This window comes from Bufo gargarizans, chromosome 2, assembly GCF_014858855.1.
Source record: "Bufo gargarizans isolate SCDJY-AF-19 chromosome 2, ASM1485885v1, whole genome shotgun sequence".
Classification (NCBI taxonomy): domain Eukaryota; kingdom Metazoa; phylum Chordata; class Amphibia; order Anura; family Bufonidae; genus Bufo; species Bufo gargarizans.
The window spans coordinates 291,184,914-291,204,455 of NC_058081.1; positions in this window are offsets into that span (position 1 = coordinate 291,184,914).

The window sequence follows — 19,542 nt, forward strand, 5'->3', positions numbered from 1 at the left end:
TTGTGGAGAAGGACCGATTCCAGACCTTGGGGGACCTGCGGAAGCAGTGGACTGAGTCTGGAGTAGAAACATCCAGAGCCACTGTGTACAGGCGTGTGCAGGAAATGGGCTACAGGTGCCGCATTCCCCAGGTCAAGCCACTTTTGAACCAGAAACAGCGGCAGAAGCGCCTGACCTGGGCTACAGAGAAGCAGCACTGGACTGTTGCATGTCATTCGGAAATCAAGGTGCCAGAGTCTGGAGGAAGACTGGGGAGAGGGAAATGCCAAAATGCCTGAAGTCCAGTGTCAAGTACCCACAGTCAGTGATGGTCTGGGGTGCCATGTCAGCTGCTGGTGTTGGTCCACTGTGTTTTATCAAGGGCAGGGTCAATGCAGCTAGCTATCAGGAGATTTTGGAGCACTTCATGCTTCCATCTGCTGAAAAGCTTTATGGAGATGAAGATTTCATTTTTCAGCACGACCTGGCACCTGCTCACAGTGCCAAAACCACTGGTAAATGGTTTACTGACCATGGTATTACTGTGCTCAATTGGCCTGCCAACTCTCCTGACCTGAACCCCATAGAGAATCTGTGGGATATTGGGAAGAGAAAGTTGAGAGACGCAAGACCCAACACTCTGGATGAGCTTAAGGCCGCTATCGAAGCATCCTGGGCCTCCATAACACCTCAGCAGTGCCACAGGCTGATTGCCTCCATGCCACGCCGCATTGAAGCAGTCATTTCTGCAAAAGGATTCCCGACCAAGTATTTAGTGCATAACTGAACATAATTATTTGAAGGTTGACTTTTTTTGTATTAAAAACACTTTTCTTTTATTGGTCGGATGAAATATGCTAATTTTTTGAGATAGGAAATTTGGGTTTTCATGAGCTGTATGCCAAAATCATCAATATTAAAACAATAAAAGGCTTGAACTACTTCAGTTGGTGTGTAATGAATCTAAAATATATGAAAGTCTAATGTTTATCAGTACATTACAGAAAATAATGAACTTTATCACAATATGCTAATTGTTTGAGAAGGACCTGTATATAAGAAGGTTAAAGTGAGTGTGTCATCTAGAACATTTTCTATCAGTTAAAGATAGATTTCTGTTACACATATCTTTTTTCTAATCTTTCTATTTTGTGAGTGCAGTTTTATTCTGTTTTCTGAACATGATTAAGGGGGCTGCCATCCTTAACAGCATTTAGAAATATCCTTTACAGCAGGGGTGCACAACCTTTTCTGGTTGGGGGCCACATTGCCAGCCTGAACCAATTCCCGAAAATAAAACTTAAAGGGGTATTATCAACTGAAATACTATTATTATGGCATATTGAACATACAGTATATTTTATGAATGTCTAGTTACACTTCTAGTACTCCCATCTAATGGGAGAATACATGAAAAATACATTTGAGAAGCCATAAGACATAGACATACAACTATTACCAGATGCTTGGGGGACGCACAGAATGGTTACAATAGCGGCATGTGGCCCCCGGGCCACAGGCTGTGCTCCCCTGCTTTACAGCAACCACCATGGGCCATAGACATAATGGACAGGAGGGGACTAGAGATGAGCTAATCGAAGTTGATGATATGGAATTCGATCCGAATTTCTGGAAAAATAAGATTTGCACCGAATCCGAATTTCCTCACGCTTTGTGGTAACAAATCACATTGTTTCCTAAAATGGCTTCTGCACGTGTAAGGACATGGAGCAAAGAACTCTAGGAACGAGGGATCACCCACAATGCCAGGCATGCAGCCAATCAGCAGCCAGCAGCCAGCCCCTGTGATGTCACAGTCCTATAAATAGCCTCATCTACATAGTGCAGGGAGAGGCGTTAGCAGGCGCTAGGGAAAGTGGTAGAAAAGACTTTAAAACTTTTTTTGGGCTTAATAGAAGTTCATGGAAAGATCATTAGAAGTGTACGGAAAGGATAGGGAGACATTATTCCACACTATAAAAGGAAAACAGGGTCCAATAGGGGAGTGTACAGCCTGGGTAATAGGAGCATTTCATTTACACCTTGCTGCACTGACTGGGGATCCAAATTGCCATTATACTGCTGCTGTTAGGTTTGCAATAGATGATACCTCTGTAATTCTAGCAAACCTTGCTTTTTATTGGGGCGCAAGTACTGTGTGATACAGCCATTAACAGGGTGTATTACTAGGAAATATTTGTATATTCTATTAGCTGTCGTGCGGTGCAGTTATATGTTCTAAAGCATTTTTGGGGGTGTATTAGTGGGGAAATAAAGGGCTTATTTTCTGTTGTGCTGTGAAGTGACAAAATTACAGCCTTTTTTGGAGTGTATTAGTGGGGTAAAAAAAGTCTTATTAGCCGTTCAGCGGTGCAGTTATATGTTCTAAAGCATTTTTTGTGGTGTATTAGTGGAAAAAAAATAAGGGTTTATTTGCCATTATGCAGTGAAGTGACAAAATTATAGCCTTTTCTGGGGTGTATTAGTGGAAAAAAAAGGTGTTATTAACCTTTCAGCAGTGCAGTTATTTGTTCTGAAGCCTTTTTTGGAGTATATTAGTGGGAAAAAGGGCTTATTAGCCTTTGTGCAGTGAAGTGACAAAATTACAGGCTTTTTTGGGGTGGATCAGTGGAAAAAAAAGTCTTATTAGCCGTTGTATGGTTAAGTGACAGAATTATAGACTTTTTTGGGGTGTATTAGTGGGAATTATTTGCTGTTCAGTGGTGCAGTTATATGTTCTAAAGGCTTTTTTGTGGTGTATTAATGGAAAAAAAAGGCTTGTTAGCCGTTGTGCTGTGAAGTGACAAAATTACTGCCTTTTTTGGGGTGTATTAGTGGAAAAACAGTCTTATTAGTCGTTCGGTGGTGCAGTTATATAATTTAAAGCCTTTTTTGTGGTGTATTAGTGAAAAAAAAGGGTTTATTTGCCATTGTGCGGTGAAGTGACAAAATTACAGCCTTTTTGGGGGTGTATTAGTGGAAAAAAACAAGTGTTATTAGCCGTTCAGTGGTGCAGTTATATGTTCTAAAGCCTTTTTTGTGGCATATTAGTGGGAAAAAAGGGGACTATTAGCCTTTGTAAAGTGAAGTGACAGCCTTTTTTGGGGTGTAACAGTGGAAAAAAAGGAATTTCCAATTGTTGACTACTAACATCCTTTCATCTGCGATCACCACTATACCATTACCCAGGTACCGTGAGTAACCAACGCATGGCTGCTAACAGTTATATCATTTCTGTTGTGTATCTTTATTGAGCCGTTTTTTTACTAAAGGGTATTACCTCATACGTACGGTATCTGTCTGTTATGTTATGTAATTGGTGCCCTGTATTCTCTCCACATTTACCTCTATGTAACTGTTTATCGATGGTAGAGGTACTTTGAATTAATTTCTAAATCACGCCTATCTAGGTGGATAATTCTTTATCTCTTTATATATGCACTCATCTAAAGAATTATTAGGAACACCTGTTCTATTTCTCATTAATGCGATTATCTAGTCAACCAATCACATGGCAGTTCCTTCAATGCATGTAGGGTTGTGGTCCTGGTCAAGACAATCTCCTGAACTCCAAACTGAATGTCAGAATGGGAAAGAAAGGTGATTTAAGCAATTTTGAGCGTGGCATGGTTGTTGGTGCCAGACGGGCCGGTCTGAATATTTCACAATCTGCTCAGTTACTGGGATTTTCACGCACAACCATTTCTAGGGTTTACAAAGAATGGTGTTAAAAGGGAAAAACATCCAGTATGCGGCAGTCCTGTGGGCGAAAATGCCTTGTTGATGCTAGAGGTCAGAGGAGAATGGGCCGACTGATTCAAGCTGATAGAAGAGCAACATTGACTGAAATAACCACTCGGTACAACCGAGGTATGCAGCAAAGCATTTGTGAAGCCACAACATGCACAACCCTGAAGCGGAAGGGCTAAAACAGCAGAAGACTCTACCGGGTACCACTCATCTCTACAAATAGGAAAAAGAGGCTGCAATTTGCACGAGCTCACCAAAATTGGACTGTTGAAGACTGGAAAAATGTTGCCTGGTCTGATGAGTCTCGATTTCTGTTGAGACATTCAAATGGTAGAGTCTGAATTTGGCGTAAACAGAATGAGAACATGTATCCATCATGCCTTGTTACCACTGTGCAGGCTGGTGGTGGTGGTGTAATGGTGTGAGGGATGTTTTCTGGGCACACTTTAGGCCCCTTAGTGCCAATTGGCCATCGTTTAAATGCCACAGGCTACCTGAGCATTGTTTCTGACCATGTCCATCCCTTCATGACCACCATGTACCCATCCTCTGATGGTCACTTCCAGCAGGATAATGCACCATGTCACAAAGCTCAAATCATTTCAAATTGGTTTCTTGAACATGACAATGAGTTCACTGTACTAAAATGGCCCCCACAGTCACCAGATCTCAACCCAATAGAGCATCTTTGGGATGTGGTGGAATTGGAGCTTCGTGCCCTGGATGTGCATCCCTCAAATCTCCATCAGCTGCAAGAGGCTATCAATATGGGCCAACATTTCTAAAGAATGCTATCAGCACCATGTTGAATCAATGCCACGTAGAATTAAGGCAGTTCTGAAGGCAAAAGGGGGTCCAACACCGTATTAGTATGGTGTTCCTAATAATTCTTTAGGTGAGTGTATAAAGTAATGCTGCTAATCCGTACAGATGTAGTAGGGTTAACCTCCGGCAAGGGTTTACTCACACAGGGCCCTTGTGGGAAACAGCCACACAAAATACAGTCACCAATCAATATACAGAAAGATATAACACACTCCCACATGAATAGTAAAATCTCTCCTCTCTATCCTGGAGATAATTGGATAAAGGGGCCAGACATAGTTCAATGCAGTCGATGACTAAGACCATTGTGTTTGCTAAATGTATCACATACAATATCCATTGTGTTTGTGGATTGCTTCAAAGGCAACATACATTGTGTTTATGGATTGTGTCACAGGCAATATCCATTGTGTTCGCTAATGTCCATTGTGTTCGCTAACTGCATCACAGGCAGATAAGGTAGTTTGTGTACATTTAAAGGGCTAAATACGGTTAACTAAATGAACAGCAGACGAAATACAAGAGTTTGGGCATTCAACAAACAGGGGTTTTGTCACAATTTTTTTTACAAATGATTGCTTAATACCGGTTTTGACATGTACAAAATAATCCAGTTACGTCATACATCTCTCCTTCACTGTGATTGTATACATATATAGAGTTATAGACACAGCGCGGGACCCATGTATGATGTCATCGGATTATTTCATACATTTCACACACACATAAATATATATCTCGTTGTTTATATATACATCAACAGCAAACATCTTTTAGTATTCCAGTGAAAGAACCCGTCCATTACATACATCCCCCTCGTAATTTGCATGGGATTACAGAGTATATATATATATATATATATATATACACACACACACACACCAGTAAATTCACCTCATAAACCAATAATTCAATGCTATATGAGAGGTTAAGATTGTAATAGCTGGAAGGTATGGGAGATCAAACGTTAGTGATGTAAACTGTTGATTTTACATGGAAGACTAACATTAACTGCTGAATAGACCTGCTATAAACTGTGGATAAATAGAATTTAACCATCAAGTCCGCTCACCAGTCACCACCTATCGGCAAGCGAGTTTAAAGGGATTCTGTCACCAGGATTTCACTTACTGAGCTGTTAACATGACCACATCAGTCTTCACGATTTATATTACAATCTACTAGTATTACTGTGCTGTGTCTTGTAATTTGTCTGTAAAATCTCTTTTATGAATATGCAAATTACCTAAATAAGGAGCCCAAGGGGCTTTCCCTCTGTCCGGTGGAGCCCAGCCACACCCCTTCTCCTTGAGCCCAGCATCGCCCCACTGCTAATTTATTTACTCCTCATCGCCGACCTCATATGCCTGGTGCACCATAATCTCGTGCATGCGCCGTGGATAGACCTGTCAGCGCCCGCGCGATGTCCTGGCATCAGCCTCACAGAACACATTGCACATGTGCTGACTGGTCTTTCCACGGCGCATGCGCGAGATTACAGTGCACAAGGCATATGAGGTCGGCAATGAGGAGTGAATAAATTAGCAGTGGGGTTGTGCTGGGCTCAAGGAGAAGGGGTGTGGCTGGGCTCCACCAGACAGAGGGACAGCCCCTTGGGCTCCTTATTTAGGTAATTTGCATATTAATAAAAGCGATTCTACAGACAAATTACAAGACACAGCGCAGTAATACTAGTAGATTGCAATATAAACTGGGGGGGCTTAGGGGTGGGCGGGGCTAAGCTGGGGCTAGTAGGCGCTGACTGATTCACGCGCATAACAAAACACAAGGTGCATATTAAAATATATAACACTATATAACGACTATATAAACTGACTAGGGTCTCTGCTGCACTGGTCTGTGCTGCACTGTACCGTATTTTTTATTTAGAAAAATAAGAAAAAAATAATAATTCATTACACCTCAGGTCAGACCCCCAATGCCTCAGATCAACCCCCCATCTATCTGCCCCCATGTCAGCCATCAGCCCCCCATGTCAGCCATCAGCTGCCCATGTCAGCCATAAGCCCCCATGTCAGCCCCCAGTGCAAATAAAAAAACAACAACACTTACCTCTCCTGCTCCTGGTCACCATCGCGATCCTCTATATTCTGCTGTCGGCTGTGTATCGTGGCACACAGTGTGAGGTCACATAGTGACCTCACACTGTGTGCAGCCCTGCAAAGGCGATAGCCGAGCCGAGGACCAGGAAGCGGTGAGTACAGATCCTTCACCGCTTCCTGGTCCTCCTGTACTAATGAAGCGCTTCTATAATGGAAGCGCTTCATTAGTACCGCGTTAAAGACGGCCCTGATCGCAACAATCTTCCAGGGCCCGGTCCTGGGCCGCAGACCGGCGGTTGGGGGCCGCTGCCATATAGCACATCCTCCTAACAAATCTCTGTGTTAGCTCATTGTACCTAGTAACTTCGACTAGTTCTATCCATCTATAACACTTGTTTTCGCATATTATAAAACCACAAATTGAGGAAAATACACCATGTGTATAATCATAATCCCAAGCAGATCAATACATCTCAGAATTTCTTGATCTATTACTTTGTTATAAATTCTGAGTTTTTGGTCTAAATTCTTAACATTAAGTGATTATTTACAGGCCTTCCTATTCCATTAACAAAACAACGAAGATGCAAAAGGCCTGTTCTGAATGTGGTGCAGGTGTCGATGGACGAAGAGTCGGAGGAGCATTCGGAGGGAGAGCAGGCCGGACACTCTGCAACTGTCTTGGCTACTTCCTCCCCTGATGTCTGCAGTTCCCCCTCTGATGTATGCAGTTCCCCCCCTGATGAGTCTGAGGAGCAGTCAAAGGGAGAACAGCAGGCGGGACCCTCTGCAAATGTTTGGGCCACTTCCCCCCCTGGTGTCTGCAGTTCCCCCCCGATGTCTGCACCTCCCTCCCCCCGATGTCTGCACTTCATTCCCTGATGTCTGCACTTCGCCCCCTGATTAGAGTTGAGCAAACACCTAGATGTTCGGGTTTGGGGAGTTTGGCCGAACTTTAAAAAAAAAGTTTGGGTTCAGGACCCGAACTTGATCCGAATCCGAACCCCAATGCGCCGCACAGACCTGTCACTTACCAGTAGGAGGAGCGCCGTCTGGCCACAGACAGCGCATGTAAGTGTAATGCTGCTAAAAGTGCTAAGTAACCATGGCAGCCAGGACTGCAGTAGCGTCCTGGCTGCCATGGTAACCGATCGGAGCCCCAGCGATTAAACTGGGACTCCGATCAGAACTGCCGCTCTGCTGCCACCAATGATAGGGGGAGGGCGGTTGTTAACAAATGATTTTAATTAGGGGGGGAGAGGGGAGGACGCACTGGACACCAATGATTTTAATAGGGGTGGGTGGGGGTGGGGGGCCGCACTAGCCACCAATGATTTTAATAAGGGGTGGGTGGGCCGCACTAGCCACCAATGATTTAAATAGGGAGGGGGGCAACACTGGCCACCAATGATTTTAATACTGGGGAGAGAGGGGTGGCCGCTTTGGCCACCAATGATTTTAATACTGAGGAGGGAGGGGGGTCTGGCCCCCTGCTGCCTGGAAGCACTGGATCACAGCCCCCTGTAAGAGATCAGGTGCTGCCAGGCAGCAGGGGGCCGTTATGTCCACAGTTCTCAGTATATTCTAACTTGAAGCGTCCCCATCACTATGGGAACGCCTCTGTGTTAGAATATACTGTCGGATCTGAGTTTTCATGATCTAACTCAAATCCGTTGATATATTCTAACATAGAGGCATTCCCATGGTGATGGGGTTGCTTAAAATTAAAATATACCATCGGATTGGAGAAAACTCAGATCCGATGGTATATTAATATTACCCGAACACCGAACCCGAACTTTTACTGAAATGTTCGGGTTCGGGTGCCGAACACCGTAAAGTTCGGTACAGTTCGGGTTCGCTCAACCCTACCCCTGATGTATGCGCAATGGTGGAAGTAGAGATGGAAGCGTCCGGACCTTCTCATCCTCCAGAATCGAACCACCCAGGTCAAGAAGAAGTAATACAGTAATCTATAAATGCCATCAACGAATGGCCAAGTACCAGCAAGAGCAAGAAAAGGATCAATTGGCTCTACATAAGCTGCTGCAGTGGGTTTCAAAGAAGGTTCGGAGGATGGATCAGAGGAACCGTCAAATAATAAAAGATACAGTTGCATTCCATGAATTTTTTTTAAAATAAGCCAGAAAGGACTGTTATTGTTAAAATGTTTGAAATTGTTATTGTTAAAATGTTATTAAAAATATTTATCTGCCACAGACTTGATGTGCCCAATCTTGAAAGTTCTATCAGTCAGAGGAATGTGTTGTGTCGTGTGTAGCTAATTCTGTACTTCTTTTTCTTGTTGACAATTTTTTATTTTTATTTATTGAAACAAAAATTTTAGAAACCACTTTTAACCACTTCACGGCCGGCCATTAAGAATAGGCCTCAGCGGGACGTGACTTGATGCAGAGGGACAGTCTATTACGGACCAACAAACACCCTGCCCCCAGGCATAAACGTTTGTGATTCGGGGTGCAAATGCAACTCAGCTAAACAGGCAGCCATGTTAGCTTGATGTCTTCTGGCGTGTCCTGTGAATTATCTTAGCAGAAAACTGCTCACGTGTATACTCGGGCACAATCCAGGAAGCGGAGAGTAAAGGCCGTTCACAGGGACGCTGATTTCACGAGGTCAGGAGCGCTCTGCTGTGTAGCTTAGTGGGTGTGTCTTTGTGACTCTGTAGGTCAGGTGATCTTGACAACCAGATCAGATGGTCCGGTCAGGTATTCCACAGGTCCTATGCGTTATGAAGAACTGTGTAAGATTTCTTCTTTTGTGCGTACAATGTCTTTATACTTTAGGTTCGGACCGGTAGCAAAAAATGTAGAAGCCGCAGTTCGCTGGTGGCTAGACGCGTTTTGAGGCTACTTGCCTCTTCCTCAGTAGCTCCGGAACTGCGATCCTCCGATCATTTATATAGGTTATTAAATTCCATGTATATAAAAAATGGATTAAATTCCATGTATATAAGAAATGGTATAGGTAAAAGTCCAATGCAGACATAGTTAAAATAAGGTAGAGTATAACTATAAAATGCAGACATATGACTATATATATATATATATATATATATATATATATAAAAAAATATATAAAAAACAAAGGTGGTATAGGGCTTCCATTAATACTATACAGATAATAAATATTCATAAATCATTCCCAGACTGTTGCGATTTTATTGCGTTTTCTCTGCGTTATTCTCTAATATATAATGTTTGTTCTTTTTTCATCTTTTTTTATCTTTTTGTCACGTTTGCTCTTATTTCTAGTAAATTCCACTGGATATTCAATCTATGGGTAGGATAGATGGAATTTTTGGGACCTGGGAGCAAGGGGAGATCAGAGTGCTGAAAATGAAACAGCCGGACTCTGATGTCCCATCGGTCCCAGGTTACCAATTAGAGAAAACCAAATACCTCTAGATCTGCATCAAGGCCCCTTGGAGCTAGTGTACCAAATTCAAAAATCGTTCTCGATTCAATACGAGACATACGCATAATGTGATTTCCTCCTCTCCAATTTGGTTGTACTCTTTCCAAAGCTATATATCGTAATGTATTTGGGTCTTGATCATGATGTGTCTTAAAGTGTCTCAATACAGTGTGTTTCTCATAGCCCTTACGTATATTGGCGATATGCTCTGAGATTCTTTTCTTTAGTGTTCTCTTCGTCCTCCCTATATAACTGAATATATACATTACTGAGTGTTGTAGAGAGAGATACAAAAATCATGTAAGCATTGTACCTGGGCATAATCTCCTACTATACGCATCAACACAATCTAGGTGTAGGCGTTTCAGGTCGCACCACTTTTTTTGAATAGCCTTGTGGTCGTGCCATATGCCGCTTTTCAGTTTTAGTTCGGCCCGGACCGACCGTACAATGACCTCTTTTTCTACCCTCTTCTGGGTCCATGGATAGATCCTTTCAAGAAAGCTCTGAAGGATAAAAATGAAAGCATATAATCACCATTTTTTTATTATACAAATATTCAAAGAAATATCCACAAAAAAAAAGCAAAAAGTAGTTAAGTCTTTAAAGGGGAAATATTAGATTTAAAGTTACCGATATAAGATCGGATTGTATTGCGATTATATGTATGTGAGGTCTGAGCAATTAGATATTGGCCAGCTAAGCTGCGATGTACCTGTCTAGTTAAGTGACGGTACGGTATTGGGTGTACAGCTGGTTTGCATCCCCGTGGTGCACCCTGGGTAACGCTAAATGAACCATCAAATACTTGCGGTCTGACAAAAAAAGCTCATGGACATAAGTTTAAATCTATATATATATTGTGTGTATGGTATATAGTGTGTGGCATATATTGCATGGAAGGAAAACGGACGTGCTATGTGCATGTGATAGATATTTATCTGTTGTCCATACATACATGCTACTGACAAGTGCTGTGAAGTAACAAGAATACCCATTCAGTAGTATCTGCTATTGGGGTGGGGGGGGGGGGCGGAGGAATATCAATGTAGTTCTTATTCGCATACACAAATATTTAGCAACACTCAATCTACATATATATTATTTAGACGTAGCTCGAGTGTTGTTCTGACATGCATGCAATATGAAATAAAATACAGTGCTGTAATACAATATTACTTACAGTGAGAAGAACTTGAAATCGAATTCTCCCCATTTTTGATCGCCGATTTTAATACAGAAATAACGCCAAACTCTACTGGAAGCAATGCAAAACCGAAACCAGGGAACATGTCACGTGACACGATTACGTCACTCATAAGATCGCGTCCTCATGCGATCATTCATAACATTCCCGATAAAAATCGGGAATTCGAATAACAAGATTGATTCCACCCTGCTTCTTGCAATATAGCGAATATTCAAAAAATAATGTAGAATCGATCGATTTAGCTAATATAGTGGTATAATCTAATTTGTCTTATAGTTGTAACTTTTTTTCTCTTATTAACTTCAGATAAAAAAAATTATTAAGACTCTTAAAAAAAGATTATAGCGCTATATTAGCTAGATTGCTCAATGTTAGTATTTTACGAATATTCGCTAAATTGCTATAAATTCTTGTTTTAGAATATGATGAATATTCTAAAAAATGAAGTTATAGCGATATAGCAAATATATTCATTATTTAGAATATTCGTCTATTTTTTTTTTTTTATATGAAAAAATTATTCCTTCCAGCTTAATTTGCTTGTGGGCCAATGACTCATTGGCCCACAAGCAAGAAGCAGTGAGGGATCATGTTTTTTCAGATGTTTAAAATTTACGAATATTCGATATAGCGAATATATAGCACTATATTCAAAATATTCGCAAATTCTCGAATTTGCGATATTCGATAAAAATATTTGTTATTCGAATATTCGCGCTCAACTCTACTCAACACTATGTCACTGGGCCTTTCTGTGGTCTCCTCGTGCTGCTGCTGCTACCTCACCACTATGTCACTGGGCCACTCTGTGGTCTCCTCATGTTGCTGCCACCTTAGCACTATGTCACTGGGCCACTCTGTGGTCTCCTCATGCTGCTGCCAACTTACAAATTTGTCTCTGGGCCACTCTGTGGTCTCCTCATGCTGCTGCCAACTCACAAATATATCTCTGGAGCACTCTGTGGTCTCCTAATGCTGATGCTGCTGCCACCTCCACACTATGTCACCTTGCCACTCTGTAGCCTTCTCATGCTGCTGCTGTCACATCCACACTATGTCATTTTGGCACTCACAACTCTGTCTCTAGGCCACTCTGTGGTCTCCTCATGCTGCTGCTGCCACCTCCACACTATGTCACTGTGCCACTCTGTGGCCTCCTAATGCTGCTGCCAACTCACAACTCTGTCTCTGGCCCACTCTGTGGCCTCCTCATGCTGCTGCTGCCACCTCTATACTCTGTTATTGTGCCACTCTGTGGCTTCCTCATGCTGCTGCTTCTGCCACCTCTACACTATGTCTCCCCTACAGTATGTCATTGTGTCACTCTGTGGTCTCCTCATGCTGCTGCTGCCACCTCTACACTATGTCTGGGCCACTCTGTGGTTTCCTCATACTGCTGCAGCCACCTCCACACTATGCCACCTGGCCCTCTATGGCCTCCTCATGCTGCAGCCAATTCACAACTGTGTCTCTGGGCCACTCTGTGGCCTCCTGATGCTGCTGCTTTTACCTCCACACAATGTCACTTTGCCACTCTATGGTCTCCTCATGCTGCTGCCAACTCACAACTTGGTCTTTGGGTCACTCTTTGGTCTCCTTATGCTGCTGCTGCCACCTCCACACTTTGTCACTTTGCCAGTCGGTGGCCTCCTCATGCTGCTGCTGCCACCTCTACACTCTGTCATTGTGCCACTCTGTGGTCTCCTCATGTTGCTGCCACTTCACCACTCTGTGGTCTCCTCATGCTGCTGCCACTTCACCACTCTTTGGTCACCTCATGCTGCTGCCACTTCACCACTATGTCATTGGGCCACTCTGTGGTTTCCTCATGTTGCTGCTACCTCAACACTATGTCACTGGGCCACTTTGTGGTCTCCTGCTGCTGCTGCCACCTTACCACTTTGTTACAGTATAGTTTCACTACCACAGCAGTCTCCCTATGCGTGTTACTGCAAGGCACAGTGTTCTACACCACTATACAGGCTCTCTGCAGCCAGGAAATAGCTGTTTTTTTAATGCGATTCCCCACAAATACATTCGGATCGAATCAAATCTTTTCGGAAAATTCGGCCAACCGGCCAAATCAAATTTTTGGGAAATTCGCTCATCTCTAGAGGGGACCTTATTGACTACAAAGGAAGAGTTTTCTATTAATCACAGGATACAACCTGTTATAAAACGCCTTTAATCTAATTTACACATAAAATAACAAACTCCCACAGACACACATAGAAAAAGAACAAAAAAATATATAACCTTGATGACATAAGAGATAATACTGCAACGTCCAATGGCATGGGTCGATGATAGACGTAGTGGACAGTCATGGATTCTGATCTGTCCCTATACCTGGCCCTAGACTTGGCACCCCTGCCTAGGAACGGAATAGCCGCCCTGATAAGGACGATCCCGTGTTCTGGGACCTCCTAGTGGGTCCTAAATTGACCCTATGATGTAGGTGAGTCCCTATTCCGGGGCCTACTCTAGGTACACAGAACAAAAAGAAAATAATGAATTACAGTATAAAGAGCAATGGACCACCCCCACTCATGGATGCTGCGTCTAGTGGGTGGACAAATGCTTGCAAAAATTACGTCATGAAAGGTACAAAGACAACCACATGTGTGATTATCTATGAATCTATATATCATCAGATAAACGATATCAATGTGTAGCATTCACACACCAAGATTAATGTGTGATGTTCATACACCAAGAATTACCGTACACATTTGTACATGCAGATGTATAGTCAAGATATATATACACGCTAGGCACCAGGAGCACTGCCTCCTAGATTGGTGGCATACAGTCAGGTGCCAAAGTTCCAACGCTTTTTACCCTAATTGATTGCTGGGGTCCTCAGGGGACATATTTTAGTACAATGCTGTTTTTGGCATCGGTAAGAGGTAGCGAAGCAGTCAGCAGGGCCATCAGTTATGATGACACAGTTTGACCAGATAATTTACTAGTCTATTAAGTTCAATCATTGAATAGCTTTAAAGGGTCAGATATAAAGACCATATTAGAAGACCTTTGAGAGGCACAAAGTGAGTAAATCACTCGCCGTAGTGGGTATAGAGCATGAGGTACAGACTCCCACAAGGATATACAGGCTCATGCAAACATAAATGGTTCCCACATAGATAATCGGAGTGACGACCTCCTGAGACAACCACATATGTGCGATAACATGTGTAATAGAAATAGAGATAGCAAACAAGTAACCAGATACTACTTGCGTCTCCGGATACAGCCAAGGAGGCCCTAGATTGTCCGTGGGGTTAGCAGTATGTCCACTGTCACTCCAGCCGTAGCCCGTGTACACACTATTAGGAGCAGAAAAAGTAATCATTATAAGCCAGATAAGGCCATAGAAACCAACCTGTTACAGGTGAAAAGAATACCCCCAATTCTCTGAGGAACTCACAGATAATGGTGCCTCACTGGTCCTGTGTGTGAGGTCGCCATGCAGAGAACACTATCCAGTTTAAATCGCCCACCCTCAGTTAATGGTGGGAGGGGCCGGATAGCTACAGCCTATCCCTGTCCAGGCCTTGGTTGGGCGTGGACCTGTGATGTGAGGTACTCAGTAACGCCCAAAATGGGCGTGGCTGTCTCGCTGAGTAAATGAGGCAACTCCCATATTTGATATGTTTATGTGCTGTGTGCCGCCCCGTCTTCAAAGGAAGAGTTTTCTAGGCATGCTCTGTAACTTATGCAGAGGTCTGGAGGGACTAAATATGCTTTGAGAGTGAATCCTGTGTTATCTATATGAAGCTGATTCCTGTCTCTCTTGTATTTCTGCCTATGATGATAATAATGAAAACTGATCAATACAGATCAAGAATTGGTGCTTATTTTTAAGCTAATGTGAAAACTAAATATGTTTTTTTTAAATATAGATAATGCCAAGGAAAATTGAAAATAATGTGACCACAAATTATTTGAAATATGTTTGACATATAAATTTATATGAAACAATAGGTCATTTGCATTCATAGATGACACACACTACATGCTGCTGAATTCTGAAAATGTATCGTAGAACTGCAGTATGTTTGATGAGCTTCAATCTACACCTGTCTGCAATAAAAAAAAAAAAAATAATAATAATAAATGCTCTTTTTTACCCTTGTAGTTGACCCAATTATATGATTTACTAGAGGTCGCCTTGGCGTTCGGCAGACGGGCTCAAATGATTTTGTACAAAATGTATTTGCCAAGCATCTCTAAGTTATTAGCATAGCATTTGCAATGTAATATACCTTTGTACTCTACTTTTGGTTTGTTAGAGTGCTGTTGCACCATGTGTTTGTCAGATGTATATTTGCAGCCACAAGCAACGTGCACCTGCGCATTGGGATGTGCTGACCCCCCCCCCCCTTTTTTTTGTGTTTCTAGTATTATGATTTACTGGTTATGTCATTTTAAATTCCAAATGCGTATCATAGATATTGTGCCTTATTGACCTCAACCACATTTTGTGTAACATGGTTTAGAGTTTCATCACCCCCTCTATAGTGAGTCCTCAGTTTCGTTTGCAGAAAAGAATAGCCTTCTAAACTTTAATTAATTTGCAGAAAGCTGTTTTATTATTCTATACAATGTTTGACAGCTGCTTTAAGCAAGTCAACAGCTGTGAAAAACACTGTATAGCCCTGCAGATCTTTATGAGCCACAATAACTTATTTTCCCTTACATAAGAAATCTGATAAATTCAAGTTTGAGACTCTATAAAGCATCTTATTTTAGACCACATCATAACATGTCACAAGAGAAAATGTAATCTAAAATAACAAGAGCTCCTTGCAGGCCGTAATTCAAGAGTATTAGTCACCAAAATGACACATAATCTGGATAAGAAGGACAGCTACGGGAAAGTCAATAAAAAGCAATTCTAGAAAAGTTTTTATTTTTCTCTTTGGACTAGAGATGGACGATATTTTTTTTAAATTCCTTTTGTGCTTGATTCGGCAAATAAAAAAAAATATCAGATTAGTGTCCAAATGGATTCTACACTAATCAAATATGCTCAAATTGGCCTGAATTGGACCTGACATTCTGAGGTCTACTAGGACTCAGTTTTTTTGTTTCATCAGAAAATAACCTGCTGTTTAATCACTTTTTATGTTTAACCCCTTAATGACCGGGATATTTTGCAGCTTCGTGACCAGGCTAATTTTTGAAAATCTGACATATATCACTTTATGTGGTAATAACTTTGGAACACTTTTACTTATTCAAGTCATTCTGAGAATGTTTTCTCGTGACACATTGTACTTCATGACAGTCATAAATTTAAGTCAATATATTTCACCTTTATTTATGAAAAAATCTGAAATTTACCCAAAATTTTTAAACATTTGCATTTTTCTAAATTTCTATTTCTCTGCTTTTAAAACAGAAAGTGATACCTCATAAAATATTTAAAACTTAAAATTCCCCATTTGTCCATTTTATGTTGGCATCATTTTGTAAATGTCATTTTATTTTTTGGGACGTTAGAAGGCTTAGAATTTTAGAAGCAATTCTTAACATTTTTAAGAAAATTTCCAAAACCCACTTTTTAAGGACCAGTTCAGATCTGAAGTCACTTTTTGGGGCTTACATAGTAGAAACTCCCCAAAAATGATCCCATTTTAGAAACTACACCCCTCAAGTTACTCAAAACTGATTTTACAAACTTTGCTAACCCTTTAGGTATTCCCCAAGAATGAAAGGAAAATGGAGATAACATTTCTAAAGTTTAACTTTTTTTTTTTTTTTTTAACACATGGAGGGTTAACAGCCAAACAAAACTCAATATTTATTACCTTGATTCTGCAGTTTACATAAACATCCCACATGTGGTGGTAAACTGCTGTATTGGCGCATGGTAGGGCGCAGAAGAAAAGGAGCGCCCTGTATTGTTTTGGAAGGCAGGTTTTGCTGGACTAGTTTATAGACACCATGTCCCATTTGAAGCCCCCCAGATGCACCCTACAGTAGAAACAATCAAAAAGTGACCCCGTTTTGGAAACTACGAGATAAGGTGACAGTTTTGTTGGTACTATTTTGGGGTACTGATGCAAGGAAGCCAAAGAATGGATGTTTTGGCACAGTTTTTTTTTTTTTTTGTTTTTTACAACGTTCATCTGACAAGTTAGATCATGTGCTATTTTTATAGAACAGGTTTTTATGGATCCGATGATATAAAATATGTCTACTTTGTTTGTTTGTTTGTTTCAGTTTTGCATAATAAAGCATTTTTGAAAAAAAAAATGTTTTTGTGTATACATATTTTCTGAACGCAATCTTTTTTTATTTTTCTGCCGACCGTCTTGTGCAGGGGCTTGTTTTTTGCAGGAAGAGGTGATGTTTTTATTGGTACAATTTTTGGGTACATATGATTTTTTTGCTCATTCATTATTACACTTTTTGGGGTGGGTTGACCAAAAAATTGGTAATTTTGGCACAGTTTTTACTTATTTATTTTGGTTATGTGATATTTTTATAGAACAGGTCGTTATGGATGTGGTAGTACCTAATATGTGTACGGTACTTTTTTAAATTTATTTAAGTTTTACACAATAATATCCTTTTTGAAACAAAAAGATAATGTTTTAGTCTCCATAGTCTGAGAGCCATAGCTTTTTATTTTTTTGGGCTGATTGTCCTAAGTAAGGATTCATTTTTTGTTGGATGAGGTGACGATCTTGGTGTTGCATTTTTTGCGATGGTAGGTGCCAAAAAAAAAAATTTTTTTTGGCACTGGTTTTATTTTATTTTTTTACGATGTTCACCTGAGGGGTTAGGGCATATGATATTTTTATAGATCTGGGTATTACAGACGCGGAGAAACCAAACATGTTTAGGGTATTTTATTTTCCAAATTTTTATCCAATCATAAATGTGCGTATATGTGAATTTTTTTTTTCTTGAAGATCCAGTGGGTCTGATGGCTCTACAATACACTTCAGTACACTTTATAGTATACTGCAGTGTATTTTCATTCACAGTAAGCCTGATCAGGCTCCTGACTCTGGAAATACCCTGTCAGGCTTACATACCATGGCAAGCCTGGATGCCTGTGTAAGGAGTCCAGCTTCCATGGTAACCATCGGATGCTGCCACACCATTGCAGCGGCCTGATGGGAGGGGGGGAGAAGGGAGCTCCCTCCCTCTGTTATAATCAATCGGGAATCTTCCACAGCAGCGCAATGCCCGATGGGAGAGGGAGAGAGCTTCCTCCCTGTTAACCCCTTTCATACAGCGCTCAGTAACTGTATAGTGCACTGCAGTGTATTTTCATTCACAGTAAGCCTGATCAGGCTCCTGACTTTGAAAGGACCCTGTCAGGCTTAAATACCATGGAAAGCCTGGATGCCTGTGTAAGGCATCCAGCTGCCATGGTAACCATCGGACGCTGCAACAGCAGAGCAGCGGCCCGATGGGAGGGGGGGAAGAAAGGAGCTCCCTCCCCCTGTTATGATCAATCGGGAAGCTTCCACAGCAGCGCAACGCCCGATGGGGGAGGGGGAGGGAGAGAGCCTCCTCCCTGTTAACCCCTTCCATACAGCGGTCCGTAATACCGCAGCATGGAAGGGGTTAAACGATTAACATCAGTGCCAGCACTGATGTCGGCCGTTACAGTAGATTGTCAGCTGTATGTTACAGCTGACAAACTAGTACCGCTCAGCCATCCAGAAAGATTGTGGGGGCAGGGAGGGGTGGGGGTCCCGCTTGGCCATCCTGAATGGGGGGGAGATGATCAACACAGCAGCGCAGCCCCGATCTCCTCAACACTCACTGACTGACCAATCTCCTCAATCCTCCAATCTCGCAGCCCCGATCTCCTCAACACTTAAATCTGACTGACCAATCGCAGTGATTCAAAGGCAGGGACCACGCTGATTGATCCCCTGCCGGGTGCCTGGACAGCTCTGCTGTCTGTGACACCTGATTACATGCCGGTGTCACCGCAAGCCGCAAGTTTACATGCCTCTCCCAAACCTTGACAAAAGAGACCGGTTTCTTCTGGCTTCCTGCCTCAGCTACTATTCTGATGCTGCCACACGCCTGATGCCACACATCTGATGTCAAGTGCTCCTTCTTATACCCAACATCATCAGCAGGTAATGTTATTGTCACCCACCTCCCCACTCTGTCACCGGGTCACTCTGTGGTCTTCTGATTCTGCTACCACCTCCACACTATGTCACTTTGCCACTCTGTGGTCTCCATATGCTGCTGACACCTCCACACTGCTTCCACCTCCACACTATGTCACCTTGA